General features: G+C 44.8%; 1 long non-coding RNA gene across 1 annotated transcript; it reads left to right on the plus strand.

Annotated features, from left to right (window-relative positions):
- Window positions 1-1,054: 1,054 nt before the first annotated feature.
- On the plus strand, window positions 1,055-19,751 carry LOC123743560 (uncharacterized). Its single transcript, XR_006770417.1, has 3 exons — window positions 1,055-1,392; window positions 19,247-19,551; window positions 19,655-19,751. It is a non-coding gene; the product is annotated as an uncharacterized lncRNA (long non-coding RNA).
- The last annotated feature ends 505 nt before the right edge of the window (window positions 19,752-20,256 follow it).

Here is a 20,256-nt window from a genome sequence, read left to right on the forward strand (position 1 = left end):
CAATAATATAACATTTGAAATATCTATAAATATCTATTAGTACTAATGTTTCCCTTGCTTATTTCCCTTTTGTTTATTGTCTATTCCATTTGCTTTGGCAATGTAAATAGATGTTTCCCATGCCAATAAACCCCTTTGAATTGAACTGCTATAAGTGGTACAGTGTGTTGTTCCTTCCAGCTGTTGTAATGATTCAGCAGGAAGTACTCTGAGTCTCTTATGTACTGAGACCACTTAATGCAGACGGAGAGACTTGCTGTGTAATGGTGTCTCTTTATGATGTATGAGAATAATGGTGGGTAGGTTATGTCTCTAAGGTAAATAACACAGTAGGACACTAATCTTTTTTTGTATCCACACTACAAAATGGGTAGATCAGTGTAGCAGTGAAGCAGTGTACAGTAGCATAACTTGTAGCTTGAAGTGATATTAAAGGCAGTAGAGAAATAGCAGGTTTAACGTTATCATTTTTTCCGTTGATTGATAATGTAAATCAGTAGAGATTGGTGTGACTTTTTAAAACTGCCCTGGCTATTCATGAGGGCAGTACAGTAAACTCACATCCAAAACCCTAATTGCTCCTCGTAAGTTGCTCTGGATACGAGTGTCTGCTAAATGACGTAAATCACAGGAGGTTGGTGACACATTAATTGGGGAGAACAGGCTCGTGGCAATGACTGGAGCGGAATTAATGGAAGGCTAAAAAATACATCAAACACATGGTTTCCAGGTGTTTGATGCCATTCCATTTGCGCAGTTCTAGATATTATTATGAACCATTCTCTCCTCAGCAACCTCCTGTGATGTAAATGGAAAAATACTTATTCTGCAAATGGTAAAAGTGGGGAATACTAGATGCAGAAGAACATATGCAAACATTGGATCAGCTCAGTTGAATGTCCCCTCATAAATAACCCAGGCAGTGCAGTAATGATAATTGTCCATTACTCTGCACAACACAAAAGGTAGATCGATGTCTTGTATGATGTCATAATTGACGCCTATCGACTGGGTGCGGACTCAGAGCATTGTCATTAGGACAGAATCCCTGGTAGGGGCCCAATCGCAATACCATTAAAACGCAATTGTCCTAAATTAAAATGGGAAATCCAAAGCTGCAGTAGCCAAATAGGCCTGTCTAGCAGACAACAATCTGAATTGGATGCCTCCCTGAAGATAAGCCATTTTACTGCAGAACATGATGATGTCTTTATCGGCGTGACGATAAACAATAGGCTTTTCACAGCCAGGGGACGCAGACTAATTCAAGTCTTGAAGAAACATCAGGAAGATGTGCAGTGCTGCAAATCCCACAGGGACCAGAGGGATGGGCCTTTAAAGGGGCTCTGCAAGTGAACATGAAAACAAGGATATGGCCCAGGCAAAACAAAGGTGACATTCACTGTCGTTGTGTACAATTTACTATCATTGTTGTCGTGTCTTTGGGCACCATTAACTTGAAGACATGTTTATCAAAATAACTCCCTGTAATTATTATCACGCGATTAAACTGATTAATCGTTTAACTGTAATTAACTATGAGATCGGGGCACCAAGGAAAATATTCAGATTATAATTTTCCTAATATAACTTTCCTATATTATAACATTATATATTATATTATAGGCCGATTATCTTCTGGTTTAAATGGTGTATTTTACCTCGCGTCCGTCTCATTCCAAACGTCGTAAATTGTTGTATCTGTACAAACCCAGTCTTTACTAAATCATCCATACATCAACTGTCTTAAAATCATTTATTTACTAAACAAAGTAATTCACATAAAGCATAAAAACAGTAGTTATCGTTACAAAGAAATGGTAGAGGAATGTGCCCTAGTGAGCTAAACCGGCATGGCTGGTGTCTTGTTAAAACAAAGGGTCATAAAGGGCAGCTGAGAAGACCCTACAGAGTTGCTAAATATTAACAATTGATATGCTAACCCTTTGCACATGAACGCTCACTCATTCGGGAACAATTGCAATCAATATATATACACTGCTCAAAAAAATAAAGGGAACACTTAAACAACACAATGTAACTCTAAGTCAATCACACTTCTGTGAAATCAAACTGTCCACTTAGGAAGGAACACTGATTGACAATAAATTTCACATGCTGTTGTGCAAATGGAATAGACAACAGGTGGAAATTATAGGCAATTAGCAAGACACCCCCAATAAAGGAGTGGTTCTGCAGGTGGGGACCACAGACCACTTCTCAGTTCCTATGCTTCCTGCCTGATGTTTTGGTCACGTTTGAATGCTTTCACTCTAGTGGTAGCATGAGACAGAGTCTACAACCCACACAAGTGGCTCAGGTAGTGCAGCTCATCCAGGATGGCACATCAATGCGAGCTGTGGCAAGAAGGTTTGCTGTGTCTGTCAGCGTAGTGTCCAGAGCATGGAGGCGCTACCAGGAGACAGGCCAGTACATCAGGAGATGTGGAGGAGGCCATAGGAGGGCAACAACCCAGCAGCAGGACCGCTACCTCTGCCTTTGTGCAAGGAGGAGCAGGAGAAGCACTGCCAAAGCCCTGCAAAATGACCTCCAGCAGGCCACAAATGTGCATGTGTGTGCTCAAACGGTCAGAAACAGACTCCATGAGGGTGGTATGAGGGCCCGACGTCCACAGGTGGGGGTTGTGCTTACAGCCCAACACCGTGCAGGACATTTGGCATTTGCCAGAGAACACCAAGATTGGCAAAATCGCCACTGGCGCCCTGTGCTCTTCACAGATGAAAGCAGGTTCACACTGAGCACGTGACAGACGTGACAGAGTCTGGAGAAGCCGTGGAGAACGTTCTGCTGCCTGCAACATCCTCCAGCATGACCGGTTTGGCGGTGGGTCAGTCATGGTGTGGGGTGGCATTTCTTTGGGGGGCCGCACAGCCCTCCATGTGCTCGCCAGAGGTAGCCTGACTGCCATTAGGTACCGAGATGAGATCCTCAGACCCCTTGTGAGACCATATGCTGGTGCGGTTGGCCCTGGGTTCCTCCTAATGCAAGACAATGCTAGACCTCATGTGGCTGGAGTGTGTCAGCAGTTCCTGCAAGAGGAAGGCATTGATGCTATGGACTGGCCCGCCCATTCCCCAGACCTGAATCCAATTGAGTACATCTGGGACATCATGTCTCACTCCATCCACCAACGCCACGTTGCACCACAGACTGTCCAGGAGTTGGCGGATGCTTTAGTCCAGGTCTTGGAGGAGATCCCTCAGGAGACCATCCGCCACCTCATCAGGAGCATGCTCAGGCGTTGTAGGGAGGTCATACAGGCACATGGAGGCCACACACACTACTGAGCCTCATTTTGACTTGTTTTAAGGACATTACATCAAAGTTGGATCAGCCTGTAGTGTGGTTTTCCACTTTAATTTTGAGTGTGACTCCAAATCCAGACCTCCATGGGTTGATAAATTGGATTTCCATTGATTATTTTTGTGTGATTTTGTTGTCAGCACATTCAACTATGTAAAGAAAAAAGTATTTAATAAGATTATTTCTTTCATTCAGATCTAGGATGTGTTGTTTCTAGTGTTCCTTTTATTTTTTAGACTAGTATATTTAATCTCAGTGTGTCGTCGGGATCTTTGTTGGAGAGTTTTTGTCCTGTTGGAGAGTTCCCTCTCTCTCTCTCTCTCTCTCTCTCTCTCTCTCTCTCTCTCTCTCTCTCTCTCTCTCTCTCTCTCTCTCTCTCTCTCTCTTGGTTAGAATGGATCTTTCAAAGTGACATTCATTAATATCGTTATAGAATGGATGTTTCGTCGGTCTTCGCATTCAATGATACCGAATTCTAGCTGCAGACTAGTACTTAACCTGTTATGGCTAGGGGGCAGTATTTTCACGGCCGGATAAAAAACGTACCCAATTTAATCTGATTATTACTCCTGCCCAGAAACTAGAATATGCATATAATTATTAGCTTTGGATAGAAAACACTCCAAAGTTTCTAAAACTGTTTGAAAGGTGTCTGTGAGTATAACAGAACTCATTTGGCAGGCCAAAACCTGAGAAGATTCTGTACAGGAAGTACCCTGTCTGACCATTTCTTGGCCTTCTTGATTATCTCTATCCAATACAGGGGATCTCTGCTGTTATGTGACACTTCCTACGGCTCCCATGGGCTCTCAGAAGGCGGCAAAAAGCTGAATGATATCGAGGCAGCCCCTGGCTGAAAAACATTAGCGCGTTTGGATAGTGGCCAGTCACAGTACTATGAGACTCAGGCTCGTGCACGAGGGGATCCCATGCTTTTATTTTCTCTCTCTTTTGTACGTAAACACGCTTTCCCGGTCGGAATATTATCGCTTTTTTACGAGAAAAATTGCATAAAAATTGATTTTAAACAGCGGTTGACATGCTTTGAAGTACGGTAATGGAATATTTAGAAATTTTTGGTCACGAAATGCGTCGTGCGCATGACCCTTATTTACACCTTGGATAGTGTCTTGAACGCACGAACAAAACGCCGCTATTTGGATATAACTATGGATTATTTTGAACCAAACCAACATTTGTTATTGAAGTAGCAGTCCTGGGAGTGCATTCTGATGAAGAACACCAAAGGTAATCAAACTTTTCTAATAGTAAATCGGAGTTTGGTCAGGGCTAAACTTGGTGGGTGTCTAAATAGCTAGCCGTGATGGCTGGGCTATCTACTCAGAATATTGCAAAATGTGCTTTCACCGAAAAGCTATTTTAAAATCGGACACCTCGATTGCACAAAGGAGTTCTGTATCTATAATTCTTAAAATAATTGTTATGTTTTTTGTGAACGTTTATCGTGAGTAATTTAGTAAATTCACCGGAGGTTTTGTGGGGGGTATGCTAGTTCTGAACGTCACATGCTAATGTAAAAAGCTGGTTTTTGATATAAATATGAACTTGATTGAACAAAACATGCATGTATTGTATAACATAATGTCCTAGGTGTGTCATCTGATGAAGATCATCAAAGGTTAGTGCTGCATTTAGCTGTGGTTTTGTTTTTTGTGACATTATATGCTAGCTTGAAAAATGGGTGTCTGATTATTTCTGGCTGGGTACTCTGCTGACATAATCTAATGTTTTGCTTTCGCTGTAAAGCCTTTTTGAAATCGGACAGTGTGGTTAGATAAAGGAGAGTCTTGTCTTTAAAATGCTGTAAAATAGTCATATGTTTGAAAAATGGAAGTTTTTGTATTTTTGAGGAATTTGTAATTCGCGCCACGCCTATCATTGGATATTGGAGCAGGTGTTCCCCTAGCGGAACGTCTAGATGTTAATATCAAAGACGTGTTCTTATTCTGTATCGATAGTTTAACCACGTGGTATGGTTAAAGTTCAGTAGAGGAATGTATGGTCAAACCTATTGGCCAACTCGTAATGGAGTGGAGGCCTGGTCTGAAGAAAGTAACCCTGGGTGGGGGTTTTATTCGGAATGACAGAAAAAGGCTGTCTCATGACGCCAGGTCTTGTCTGTGTCCCTGGGGGCGTGCCGATGACTGAGTTAAGCTTTGAACAGAAATACAATTCTATCACATTAACATCAGTACATAGCCTCTCAACATATTCCAAATAGCTTTAATCTTATTAAATCATTTTATACAACCATTTAGATGCAAGTCCCATAGCTGAGGCTATTATATAAACCTTAGTATGGTAATATGGTACTATTGTCTCCAATGGGTATCACAAAATTGTACCAAGCGGACCAGTTCATAGCTGGATTCTTCACCAATCTTTTATACCTTCTCCAGAACATAAATGTCGTTCGGTTCCCCAATTCTGTGAGTTGGAAGAATTTCCTTTGTCTCTCTATGAAACCCCTCTCTGTCTCAACTGGGCCATGCGGCAGGACATTCTCCTTTAGAATTTTATGACCGCCTTCACAGGGCCTGGGTAGGGAGAGGTAGGTAGGGGGATGGTGCAAGGGGGAGGGGGTCAACTGTGCTCCCTGTTCCCAGAGAGAGGGCAACGTCATGACATTGTGTTTTGCCTATTTTTGTTTCCCCAGCATTGCAGTTATCATGTAAAGTATGTACAGTCCTTGGGAGAACAGTCTCAGAGTATGTTTATTCTGGCACTGAGACCAAGTATCTCTTCAAGGAGACCAAGAGCAGTGCTGAACAATAAAATATGTTTAGTGGTAAATTGCACGGTTTGTGTTAAATCCACTCTCCACTCCTTTAAAGAAGAAAAAGTTCCTTTCTTGTCTGTTCTTTCCCCACCAAGGTCAATTGTTTCTGTGAAGTGATGTTATGCCATTGTTCAGCCATTGTTTCCTTGTACTGTGCCTTCCACTGAATCCCTTCAGTACATCACTCTGACATCAGAGCGGTTTTTTTCGGTGACATTTAAACCACAATGATAGATAGAATCCTCGGGGTTGTCTTGATGACATGTCTGTTCAGATCTATTCAACTCTTGACAGGTACAGAATATGAGTACCAATAGAACAAATAAATTGCACCGTTGTGGTGACGTGGTTGTATTGTGAGGTCTGTCTTTAAGAAGAAGTTCTCATCCATCCGACCAGGTTTCATGCTTTGTAAGCACTTCAATTAAGTAGTACAGGCTTTGTTTTTCTTAATCCTCTTCCTCTTCCACCATCTCTTTTCTGCTTACTTTGTAAAATTCGATTCTCGTTTTGGAAGCCTCTTGCTAAGTACTCTTGTGAAATGCTATCAGCCAAAGATAAGTTTGGCGAAGGGAGAGTATTTGGAGGGGGAGGGGGGTTGTTGGCGTACAAAAACAGTGGTAAAGGTAAAAAGCACTGTTTGTGTGTGGTCCAACTTGATGAGATGAAATAGGGGGTTGGAGGAGGAGTGGTGCATGTGTGTACTTGTGTGTGTTTGTTGCAGGCTGTGTTATACATTGGTAATGGCTAGTCTAGTAATGGGTAGCTGCTTATGTGGTGCATTTTGGGGCCTTTTCTCCTGAGGCCATTTGGTCTGTGTAATTAAAGAGCCCTGTGCTCAGAGCACCTAAGTGGAACGCTTTGCCATATCCAAAGTCAGGTGCCATTAATCTTGCTGCTTCGCTCTCAGACGGTGTATGTGTGTGTATGCTCATTGGTGTGTGTTTAGTATCATGCTGTAGAAGACTAGCCGTGACACCCCCCCTTCCCCTCCTCACACACATAGATACAACAATACCATTAAGCAGACTCTCATTACGCACATACACAGACACACTCTCTCACACACACACACTCTCTCACACACACAATCACGCATGCACGCACACAATCACACGCACGCACGCACGCACGCACGCACGCACGCACACACACACACACACACACACACACACACACACACACACACACACACACACACACACACACACACACACACACACACACACACACACACACACACACACACAATCCTCCTGAAGTTATTACACCTCTATGGCCAGATGGTCTCAGTAAGGGTGACCTTCCTCCCAGCAGATACAATTAGGATTAAATGGATTTCTCATCTTCCTCGCCTTGCTCTTGCAAGCAGAATCACTTTGCTACCACAAACAGAATATTTACAATATTGGTTTACTTCCACAGATAATTCCTTCACAAATTGTAGAGTTATACATTTTCTCTCTTTTTCCATCTCTTGCAGATTATTGATCTCATTGTGTATTTCATAATTGTTTTTACATCTGTGCTGTTGATTCTCAGCACAAACTAATTATTCCCCTTTCTATACGAATCTGTAATTTTTTGTGAAATGAAGACAGTGAATTGTATTCCGCCCGTATGTTTCAGTTAATTGCGCCATGTTACATTTAATTATGCAAGTCAGCCAAGTGGAATTTCGTTTTTTAGAAAAAATCCATGTTTGTGTGTTGGTGCTTTGCAGTGCTTGGTTCTGATACTAGATGTGTCCGTAACAGTGCATATTAACACAGTTACAACAACATGTAGGCCTGTAATCATTTATAGACACACATATGATCCAGTCACACAGAATTATAGCAGCCAATGGGTGTAAGGTGGGTTTGAATGTATACTAGTAGTGGGGTTAGCGTAGTGAATCCCAGGTCTGACGGTAAAAGTCTTGTGGGAAGTGAGCTGGCAACCGGGAGTTAGCTGGTTACTGGAGGGTTGCTCGTATCCAAGATGCCATTGCCTGCTGTTGTGCTCTTGAACAAGGCATTTAAGCCCCACAACAACAGCTCCCTGTGCGCCCAGTGTGGTAGCCCTCTATACCTCTCCACCCCGCCAAAACAAAAAAATCCATCCTGGTTGGACAATAAAGTTATATTCTATTCTATTCTGTTCTATTCTATTCTATATGTAAGTATCTGTACAGTAAGTCTCAAGCCTGTCTCAAGACAGAAAAAAAGCTCTTTACCATGACTCGTTTTCAAAGAACGCCTAGAAATGTACATGTTTGTGCTCTTGTAGGAGGCAATCACTCCCCTATTGCTGACTACAAATGATCTATAACTAGGTTAATAACTCATTAACTGCACAGGATATGAACAAAATGTGCACCTGTGGCTACATGCAGGTCTCGCGTTGATCTCAAAACAAGCGCATCTACTCACAACCACTCATGCTGTAAACACAGTCCAGTTCAAAGTAAATGGCACAGATCCATATATGGCAATGGTCTATTTGCATATAGGTCTACTGCAGCTCTGATTGTTTATACTGCACAGATCTGTGTAGAATATGAGCTGAGTAGTGCGTGTCAATGCAATAGAATCTGGACAACCAGGTAGGTAGGTTTGGCTAGATAGGACCGACTGGCCGGCCAGATGGGATGGGCAGGCCGACTGGCCAGGTAGGCAGGTCCGGCCGCTGGCCTGCCAAGTAGATCCAAATGTCCGATTTGCCAAGTAGGTAGGTCTAGCTGGCTGACTGGCCCAATCTGATCGGTTGGGCCAATCTACCCACCTGACCTAATATACCTGGCCAGCCGGCCGGAACCAATTGGCCAGCTAAGTAGGCAGGTCCGGCAGGCCAGCCAGCCAGGTATTTAGGTCCAGCCGGCCAGCCAGAGAGCTGTGTCCGGCAGCCCGGCAGGCCTGAGAGCTAGGCCCGGATGGCCGAGCAGAGAGCGAGGTCGGGCCAGAGAGCTAGGTCCGGCCTGAGAGCTAGGTCCGGCAGGCCGGCCAGAGAGCTAGGTCCAGCCGGCTAGCAAGATAACTAGGCTAGGTCCGGCCAGAGAGCTAGGTCCGGCTGGCTGGCCAGATAGCTAGGTCCGTCCGTCCTGAACTACCCGTCTGGCCGGCCTGCCGGATCTTCCTGTCTTGCCGGCAAGACCTACCTATCTGGACCTAACTGTCTGGGCGGCAAGACAGGTAGGTCCGTCCGGCCGGTCAGATAGCTAGGTACAGCCAGCCGGCAAAAACACTTAGGTCTGGCCAGCTGGTCAAATAGGGCATTGCGCATGGTGATCTAAGGCCATTTTATGAAGCTCCCGACGAACAGTTCTTGTGCTGACATTGCTTCCAGGGGCTGTTTGGAACTCGGTAGTGAGTATTGCAACTGAGGACAGATGTGAGCTTGTGTGGCCTACCACTTTCCGGCTGAGCTGTTATTGCTCCTAGACTTTTCCACTTAACAATAACAGCACTTACAATTGACCGGGGCAGCTTTAGCAGGGCAGAAATTTGACGAACTGACTTTTTGGAAAGGTGCCACGTTGAAAGTCACTGAGCTATTCAGCCATTTGACTGCCAATGTTTGTCTATGGAGATAGCATGGCTGTGTGCTCGATTTTATACACCTGTCAGCAAAGGGTGTGGGTGAAATAGTTGAATCCACTAATTTGAAGCGGTGTCCACATACTTTTGTATATATAATGTATATTGTGTGCCAGTAAAAAGAGCTCTACAGTACTATTAGGCCTATGATATGAATTACGGTGCCCTCTGTCATTATTGGGACAGTGAAGCATTTTTTATTCTTTTGGCTCTATACTTCAGAAGTTTGGATTGGAAATCAATGAATGACTATGAAGTTAAAGTGCAGACTGTCAACTTTAATTTTAAGGTATTTTCATCCATGTCAGGTGAACCATTTAGCAAGTACTGAATTCTTTTGTACATAGTCCCCCATTTTAGGGGAGCAAAAGTATTGGGACAAATTCGCTGTTCGTTTTGGTTGTGTTTCAGATTATTTTGTACCCAATAAAAATGAATGGTAAATTATTTATTGTGTCATTTTAATTGTACATAAGAATAGAATATGTTTTTAAACACTTCTACATTAATGTGGATGCTACCATGATTACGGATAATCCTGAATGAATTGTGAATAATAATGAGTGAGAAACTCAAAGAAATGCTAACCTCGACTGTTATTGTAATGGTGAGAGGTTAGTTTAATTCTTTCAGGTGGGAGGTACCAGAGCTAGCTATGGGAGCACTGCCTCAGCTAGGTAATGATAGGGGAAACAGTGCTTGTTGCGGGTGGGATGCCTTTGAGAGCTGGCATTCTTCTTCACCAGATCCAGGACTTCATTGGTGAGCAAGAAGAGCTGGGGGCGACAGTGAGGTTATGTTCATCATGGGTCAACGTTAAATAATATACAGTATGTGCAGGAATGAAGTACAGTACGCTGAGTATGTTTCCTCAGTAATTGTCCCAGTAAGCATGGTGTGGTACTTTAAATACCACACACTCAAAATACAACATTTGGTTTGTGTAACGCCCTGGCCATAGAGAGGGGTTTTTAGTTCTCTATTTTGGTTAGGCCAGGGTGTTACATGGGTGGGCGTTCTATGTTTATTTTTCTATGTTGGTTTGTTTCTTTGGTTGGCCGTGTGTGGCTCTCAATCAGGAACAGCTGTAGATCATTGTTGCTGATTGAGAGTCATACATAGGCAGCCTGTTTTTCCTTTGGGGTTTCCTGACAGAACTGTGGCTGGTCTTTTTTTGGTTTCGTTTTGTATAGTGTTCTCTTTTTTCATTAAATTCTTGTAAGATGAACACATCCTCTGCTGCACCTTGGTCTCATTTGAACGACGGCCGTTACAGAATCACCCACCAAAAAACGGACCAAGCAGCGGAGGAAGGAGAAGCACCAGGACAGGAGCTATCGGGAGTCGTGGACATGGGAGGAATTACTGGACGGTAAAGGACCATGGGCTCAAGCTGGGGAGTATCGCCGCCCGCAGTGGGAGATCGAGGCGGCGATAACTGAGAGGCGCTGGTATGAGGCAAGGGAGCGCAACAGGCACGAGAGGCAGCCCCCCCCCAAAAAATGGGGGGGGGCACACGGGGAGTGTGGCAGAGTCAGGTTGGAGACCTGAGCCAACTCCCCGTGCTTACAGGAGGCAGCGCAGTACTGGCTGGTCAGGCACCGTGTTATGCGGTAAAGCGCACGGTGTCCCCAGTACGCGTTGATAGCCCGGAGTGCTACATGCCAGCCCCCTGCAAGTGCCATGCGAGAGTGGGCATCGAGCCAGGTCGGAGTGTTCCAGCTCAGCGCATCTGGTCTCCGGTACGCTGTCTCGGTCCAGGCTATCCTGCACCGGCGCTGCGCACTGTGTCTCCGGGGCGCTGGGAGGGCTCAGTTCGGCCTATGCCTGCGCTCCGCCCGTACCGGGCAAAAGTGGGCATTCAGCCTGGAGTTTGGGTGGCAAGCCTACGCACCAGAACTCCAGTGCTCCCCCACAGCCCGGTTTATCCTGTGCCTCCTCCTCGGACCAGGCCTCCAGTGGGTCTCTCCAGCCTGGTTTATCCTGTGCCTCCTCCTCGGACCAGGCCTCCAGTGGGTCTCTCCAGCCTGGTCTATCCTGTGCCTCCTCCCAGGACCAGGCCTCCAGTGGGTCGCTCCAGCCTGGTTTATCCTGTGCCTCCTCCCAGGACCAGGCCTCCAGTGGGTCTCTCCAGCCTGGTCTATCCTGTGCCTCCTCCCAGGACCAGGCCTCCAGTGGGTCTCCCCAGCCTGGTGAGTCCTGTGCCTGCGCCCAGGGCCAGGCCTCCTGCATGTCTCCCCAGCCTGGTGAATCCTGGGCCAGAGCCGCCAGAGCCGCCCGCCAGTCCGGAGCCGCCAGAGCCGCCCGCCAGTCCGGAGCCGCCAGAGCGCAGCCAGAGACGCCCGCCAACACTGATTGTTTGCCCGCCAGCCGGGCGCAGCCAGGGTCGCCCGCCAGCCGGGCACAGCCAGGGTCGCCCGCCATCCGGGCGCAGCCAGGGTCGCCCGCCAGTCCTCCGGCGCAGCTAGGGGAGCCACCTAAGTGGGCTAAGCCAAGGGTGGAGTGGGGTCCACGGCCCGCACCAGAGCCGCCGCCGTAGGAAGGCCCACCCGGACCCTCCCCTTTAGTGTCAGGTTTTGTGGCCGGAGTCCGCACCTTTGGGTGGGGGTACTGTAACACCCTGGCCATAGGTTTTTAGTTCTCTATTTTGGTTAGGCCATGGGTGGGCGTTCTATGTTTATTTTTCTATGTTGGTTTGTTTCTTTGGTTGGCCGTGTGTGGCTCTCAATCAGGAACAGCTGTAGATCGTTGTTGCTGATTGAGAGTCATACATAGGCAACTTGTTTTTCCTTTGGGGTTTGTGGGTGATTGTTTTCTGTTTAGTTTGTTTCCTAACATAACTGTGGCTGGTCTTTTTTTGGTTTCGTTTTGTATAGTGTTCTCTTTTTTCATTAAATTATTGTAAGATGAACACATCCTCTGCTGCACCTTGGTGTCATTTGAACGACGGCCGTTACAGTTGGGTGTAACTCTGTAACTAAACATGCGATTGGTTGCGTGTAACTCTGTAACAAAACATGCCATTGGTTGGGTGTAACTCTGTAACTAAACATGCCATTGGTTGAGTGTAACTCTGTAACTAAACATGCCATTGGTTGGGTGTAACTCTGTAACGTAACATGCCATTGTAGTGAACATGCAGTACATGTGATTGATGTCGTGGAATGGTCTGAGGAGTTTGAGGGAACCTGTCTGAATTATAGTGTGTATGTGATTGTTTGTGTATAAGGTGTATGAGTAAGCTGTGTTAGCTAGCCCTCATTCCCTTCACCTTCTGCAGAGCCTCATCCATAGTCTTCTGGCTGTACTCTACACTCTTACTGACGTCCAGAAAGACCCATACAAGGTCAAAAGTTCATCACGATAACATATTACAGGCCCACGCCATGCACATTTGAATATTTTCCCTATTTATTTTTGGGCCGGCCGACTGGTCCCATCTAGCTGGCCAGGCGACTGGTACTATCTGGCCGGATGATTGGTACTATCTGGCCTGCTGATTGGTCCTTTCTGGCCGGCCAACTGGTCTTATCTGGGATGCCGACTGGTTCTATCTGGCCTGCCGACTGGTCCAATCTGGCCTGCCGATTGGTTCTATCTGGCCTGCCGACTGGTACTATCTGGCCTGCCGATTGGTACTATCTGGCCTGCTGATTGGTCCTTTCTGGCCGGCCAACTGGTCTTATCTGGGATGCCGACTGGTTCTATCTGGCCTGCCGACTGGTCCAATCTGGCCTGCCGACTGGTACTATCTGGCCTGCCGACTGGTACTATCTGGCCTGCCGACTGGTACTATCTGGCCTGCCGACTGGTCCTATCTGGCCTGCCGACTGGTGCTATCTGGCCTGCCGACTGGTCCTATCTGGCCTGCCGACTGGTCCTATTTGGCCTGCCGACTGGTACTATCTGGCCTGCGGACTGGTCCTATCTGGCCTGCGGACTGGTACTATCTGGCCTGCCGACTGGTACTATCTGGCCTGCCGACTGTTACTATCTGGCCTGCCGACTGGTACTATCTGGCCGGCCAACCGGCAATGTTCCCTCTAATTTTTCAGACACTGAGCGAATTTCAGGTCTGCTGAGCGCAAACTTGAACGTTGTGAAAATTCTGTGCAACTTCCAGAGTGCGTTTACTGTGAACACTGAGGCTGTACCCTCTTTAAATTATAGCTGTTCTATCATTCCGCCTACAGTAGCAGCCAATGTGTGGTGTTCAATGTAGGCTTACATTCCATGAGACTTTTGAAAAAAAACATGCAGGGCTCGACATTAACCTGTTTATTCACTTGTCCTTCAGACAAGGAGTTGACTGAAAATGTTTTTGTGTTGTTTGATGCAAGAAACCAATTTACAAAATAAAATACATTATTGTTCCCATGCCATTATTACAGAGAATCGGACAATGTATGTTACCCTCTGCCCATTTCCAATTCCCCATATATATTCTTTGTAAATATACAGTGCCTTAGGAAAGTATTCAGACCCCTTGATTTTTTTCCCACATTTTATGTTACAGGCATATTCTAAAATTGATTAAAAACAAAAAAAATTCAGCAAACAACAAAAAACAAGTTGAAATAACTTATTTACATAACTATTCAGACCCTTTGCTATGAGACTTGAAATTGTGCTCTGGTGCTTTCTGTTTCCAATGATCATCCTTAAGATGTTTCTACAACTTCATTGGAGTCCACCTGTGGGAAATTCATCTCTGCAGCACTCCACCAATCATGCATTTATGGTAGAGTGGCCAGACAGAAGCCACTCCTCAGTAAAAGGCACAACAGCCCACTTGGACTTTGCCAAAAGGCACCTACAGTACTCTCAGACCACGAGAAAGAAGATTATCTGGTCTGATGAAACCAAGATTGAACTCTTTGGCCTGAATGCCAAGCATCACATCTGGAGAAAACCTGGCACCATCCCTACGGTGAAGCATGGTGGTGGTAGCATCATGCTGTGGGGATGTTTTTCAGTGGCAGGGACTGGGAGATTAGTCAGGATCGGGGGAAAGATGCACGGAGCAAAGTACTGAGAGATCCTTGATGAAAACCTGCTCCAGAGCACTCGGGACCTCAGACTGGGTCGAAGGTTCACCTTCCAACAGGACAGCAACCCTTAGCACACAGCCAAGACAACGCAGTAGTGGCTTCGGGACAAGTCTCTGAATGTCCTTGAGTGGCCCAGCAAGAGCCCGGACTTGAACCCGATCGAACATCTCTGGAGCATCTTTCTTCATTATTTGGACGGTATAGATTAATGAGCCAAACAACATATTTAACATAATCCTTCTACCTTGCAGATCTGTTTGAACTATTTGCACATCCAGATCAAAATGATTGTTCATTAATATCATCACCCTTTTTTAGTTTTTTGCCCATAGGATCACTTGATGTGCGAATGCATATACAGTTGTAGCTGTTTGAGAAAGAATGCAAAAGTAAGCAAGAATGGGGAGATTTGATTAACCAATGTCAAGTCCAATGTCAAGTCCTGCTCAGAGACAGTGAGGGAAAAAAGTATTTGATCCCCTGCTGATTTTGTACGTTTGCCCACTGACAAAGAAAAGATCAGTCTATAATTTTAATGGTAGGTTTATTTGAACAGTGAGAGACAGAATAACAACAAAAAAATCCATAAAAACGCATGTCAAAAATGTTATAAATTGATTTGCATTTTAATGAGGGAAATAAGTATTTGACCCCCTCTCAATCCAGGGCCACAATCATTTGCCCCCTCTTTGATTGTCCGAGTGTGACCTTCTCCCCATGGGTTACTGCAGCTAGTGTTGCTAGTGCTGCCATTACCTGGGTGGGGGCACTAGGTATAAGGTCATCAAGGTTCTCATTAGCAGCTTTGAGAAATCCCTTGTATATTATGCTCACCCATCTGGGTGTTTTGGCTTTGTTGGACCAACCCTGCCAGGCAGGCTCAGACTCTTGAGGGGGCAGTGCTGCTTTAGTGGGTCTCTGACCACATTAATCTTTCTGTCTTGGCTGCATATAAGCTACTTGCAGTAGGACTATAAAACAGATAAGGACTTCTCCTTAGTATGTGGGTCACTCAGGTGGGTGTCTAGGGTCTATGTTTGGGGACCCGTTCCATCATGATAGGACAATAAATAAATAAACTATATTTATAATCTATTTTAAAATGTATATTCCATATCTGGCTCCCGAGTGACACAGCGGTCTAAGGCACTGCATCTCAGTGCAAGAGGCGTCACTACAGTCCCTGATTCGATTCCAGGCTGTATCACATCCGGACATGATTGGGAGTCTCATAGGGCAGCGCACAATTGGCCCAGCGTTGTCCGGGTTTGGCCAGGGTAGGCCGTCGTTGTAAATAAGAATTTGTTCTTAACTGACTTGCCTAGTTAAAACAAAGTTAAATAAAAATCTAAAATCGGTACAAAATTGAAAGCTCTCTGTCACAACTCCTGCTTGCAGAGACACACACATGGGCTCTGGCATTTGCAACCATTTTCCCTTTTCACTCACTTAACTCCACACTTTTCCAAACACAAAAACACACCCCACCTTCCATCACAATACACCCGCACATACCCACATACTGTGCCTTCTATGTATTATCTTTGCTGTGTTTCTGTCACGACTTCCGCCGAAGTCGGTTCCTCTCCTTGTTCAGGCGGCGCTCGGCGGTCGGCGTCGCCGGTCTTCTAGCCATCATCAATCCACTTTTCATTTTCCATTTGTTTTGTCTTGTCTTCTCACATACCTGGTCTCATTTTCCCTCATTACATGTTGTGTATTTAACCCTCTATTCCCCCCATGTCTTTGTGCGGAATTGTTTATTGTGCATGTGCATGTTTTCTCTGGTGTGCGACGGGTTTTGTACCCATGTGTTTATTTTTCTGGTTTCCGGTGGTTTTATTATTAAAAATGCTCTGTTGATAACCCAGTTTTGCTCTCCTGCGTCTGACTTCCTTCCGCCAGCTACGCACTCCCTTACAGTTTCTATCCATATCATGTTGATTCCTATCTAATTTCCAGCTTTTAAGTACTTTTGTGTTCCAGTTCCTTATATTTGAAGATGTACTGTAGTATTTCAATCATTATCCTTTCTTCTAATGCTGTCTTTTATCTATTTATAAATACTATGAATAGAAAGTTGAGTACTAATTATTTTACAACATTCCCAATCTTGAATGCTATAGTGTATTTCCTTAATAATTGTTGTATTTTATTGTTTTCCTGTTTTTTTTTATTACCGTCCCTACCATGGATAGTGTTGGGTGTTCCATTATTCAACTACTCTATGGAAACTTTGTTTTATTTAGAATAACCATGGAGTAGTCTTTGTGTCTCGGAACAGTTGGTTATCAATGTACAGTTTATTGACTAGGAGAGCTACACGTTTCCCTTTAAGTCTATTCACCTTGAAGAGTGGCTACAGAACTTTCATTCATTGTTATTTTTGTGCCAGCGAGTCTTTTGCCCAGGCTTTTGCCCATTATTTTATCTTTAAAGAACGCAAATTTGCCAACGATTGGGCGCTCATATCACTGTTCTCTCTGTCCGAAACGGTGTACACTTTCAAGTTTGATTCAATTTTGATTTTGTCGACAGTGTCGTCTGGGATCTGTTGCGCTTTAAAGAGGAATTCTTTCACCATGCTTTCAGGATCTTCACCCTCATTTTCTTCAATACTAGTAACTACCAGATTTTCTCACATGGATCTATTCTGTATTCCAAGTAAGACTTCTTTCAGAAACGTGTCCTCCTTTTTAAGTTCTTTAATGTCCGTTTCAATAGTGTTGACTGTAGCTTTTAGCTTGTTTGTTTCTTTCTCCATTGTAGCAGCTTTTTCGTCACTAATTCTGTATTTCTTTACTGACAAGTTCAAGTACGACCAGTTTATACTTTATTGATTTTAGCAGGTTGGTTTCCATTCTTACTGTACCAGGTGGTGAAATGCATAAATCATTGGTGTCTGTTGAGGAATCTCATAGTTTTCTCTTGGAGTTTGGTTCTCCATTTTTTCCCTGGTTCCACTCCGACATGTTTTGGCCTTGACTGTGTTCCTAATATTTATCAATGAACTTTTGTAGCCTTATATGTTTTTGGCGGTTATTATCCAGCTTGAATGTTATTGCCCACGAGTAAATGGAAATGCTACTATTTAGTCCGATTTAGAGATAATTAATAGTGCGATTTCTCATGAGGCATTCTGCACCACCATCTTCAGTCCTCCAACACACTTTCTCTTCCTCTCTGTCTGTTGGCTACTTAGCTTATTTAAGCGTTTCTCAAAATACAACACTGCCCCTTTAAGACAAAAAAAAAGCTCTTTACCTGACTTGACTCACTTTTCAAAGATGTCTAGAAATGTACATGTTTTGTGCTCTTGTAGGAAGCAATCACTCCACTATTACTGACCTCAAATGATCTATAACTGGGCTAATAACTCACTAACTAGCAAAGGATATGAACAAAATGCGCACACGTGGCTACATGCAACTCTTGCTTTGGTCTTAAAACAAAGGCATCTACACAATAACACAGCTGTAAACACAGTCCATTTGAAAGTAAATGGCACAGATCCATAAATGGCAATGGTCGATTTGCATATAGCCCTACTGCATCTCTGATTGGTAATGCTGCACCGGTTTGTGTAGAGTACAGGCTGAGTCCTGTCCAATAGAATCCCACTCCGATGTGTTTTGCCTACAACAAAATCTGTTGCATAGTTTGTTTTGTTATGTTGAAAGTGGCTAACACTGTGTTGATTCGATCACAATTGCCACAGTAGAGGGAAACATTGATAGTGTTGTTAACTAACAGGGAAAACTCTAGAACGTTGAGTGAAGTTTAATCTTGTGCTTCTCTCCATGGGCTGATATTTCTTCTGCGCTCTGCATGGCAGTCTTGGGAGCTGCATGGCATCCTCAGGTTACTGCTTGCCCAAGCACACAAGCAGCTTAGAGGGAACATTGCCTATCTGGCAAGCCGACTGGTCCTATCTGGTCAGATGACTGGTCCTATCTGGCCTGCCGACTGGCCTTATCTGGCCAGCCAGCCAACCAGTCATATCTGTCTGGCCGACTGGTCCCATCTGATAGAACCAGTTGGCTGGCCAGATAGGACGAAGACTGGGTTGTAGCTCCACTGTTATTACCTGAGTCATCTGTGATATTATATTCAACTAATATCCTTCATTCATACAACTTCCTCTGCACCTCTCACGATGGCTGTGTAGCTTGTAAGTCTACTTTGCAAAATAGATCACTCAGTCAAGTAAGAATCAAATACAACTTAATTGAATATCACAGAATGCTTTTGTATTTGAGTGTTATCTCAGTGAACGTCGCTACTCACTAGCACTGTCACGTAAAAATGTTATTGTCATATCTCTCTTGTTACAGATGTCCTGCTTAAGCCTGATATTAACATATGGTGTCTCAGTGACGCGACTCATGTTGCCATGTGAGGGAGGGCGGCTAGCACTGTTACATGCTGATGTTATTGTCATATCTATAGGAAACTTGTTGAAGAGGTTTTCCTGTTCTCTTGTATTGTTACAGATCTCCTGGTCCAGCCTGATATCTCCCTGACTCAATGGGAGGGGTCTCCAGGGGCCACCTGGAGCCTGAGGTGTTCAGGGGCCACAGCTTCACCCTCACTTATTCCACTCAGCCACAGTACCCAGGAGGCTCTTTCCACTTCACGTTCACCAGCTCCAACAGAACCCAGACAGCTGTAAATCACTCTGCTGCCTTCCTCTTCCCTGCTGTAGATGACTCCCACCAAAGGAATTACAGCTGTGTTTATGAGAATTATGTTTTCTCTCATAACTTCTACTCTGAGAGTGAGTTCCTCTCCCTCACAGGTAACTGAATTTGAATCAGACTTGTAACTTTCTCATTGACAGTTTTCCCACAGACCTATCTGATGATGATCAGTCCCTTCATCAAACGTGCTTCCGTTTGCAGCCTCTCCTCTGCCCACCTTCATCATCAGACATGTTGTAGTGCTGCTGATCCTACTGACAGCCATCACTGCCTTCTACCTGTACTTCAAGGTAATGACATTTACTCACACAAGTCATTTGAACTAGAAGGGGGGGGGGGGGGGGCATGGGGAGGGGGAGAGGGAGAATGAGAGGTAGAGGTCTGACTCTTGGTGCTGTGTCTCCCTAAACCACCAGAAGGCAGAAGAGTGAGTGACTCACAGCAAGGTCTGACCAACACAGGAGGGAAAAACAGAATACACAAATACCAAATCACATTGGAACCCAAATAAGAGAGGGGAAAAAAATATGTAAAGAAGGGAGAATTTGTTTTTTTAAAGAAGAAAAAAAAAGAAAACCCGAAAACATTTGCCACTCATACTGCACTCCTGGTAACCTTTTGACCTCTTGTCACCGTGGGCAACAGGCTTCATCTGATCTTTTAAGGAGCTCTTCTGATTGGCTGAGACAGAGCCCAAGCAAAGAGAAAGCATGAAGTATGGACCAATTCCATATCGAGATGAGTCACAAGATGGCGGGTACGCCCGAATGGTTGTTGGACTTAGAGATGGAGTCAGGGGAACC

The sequence above is a fragment of the Salmo salar genome, chromosome ssa06, assembly GCF_905237065.1.
Source record: "Salmo salar chromosome ssa06, Ssal_v3.1, whole genome shotgun sequence".
NCBI classification, from domain to species: Eukaryota; Metazoa; Chordata; class Actinopteri; order Salmoniformes; family Salmonidae; genus Salmo; species Salmo salar.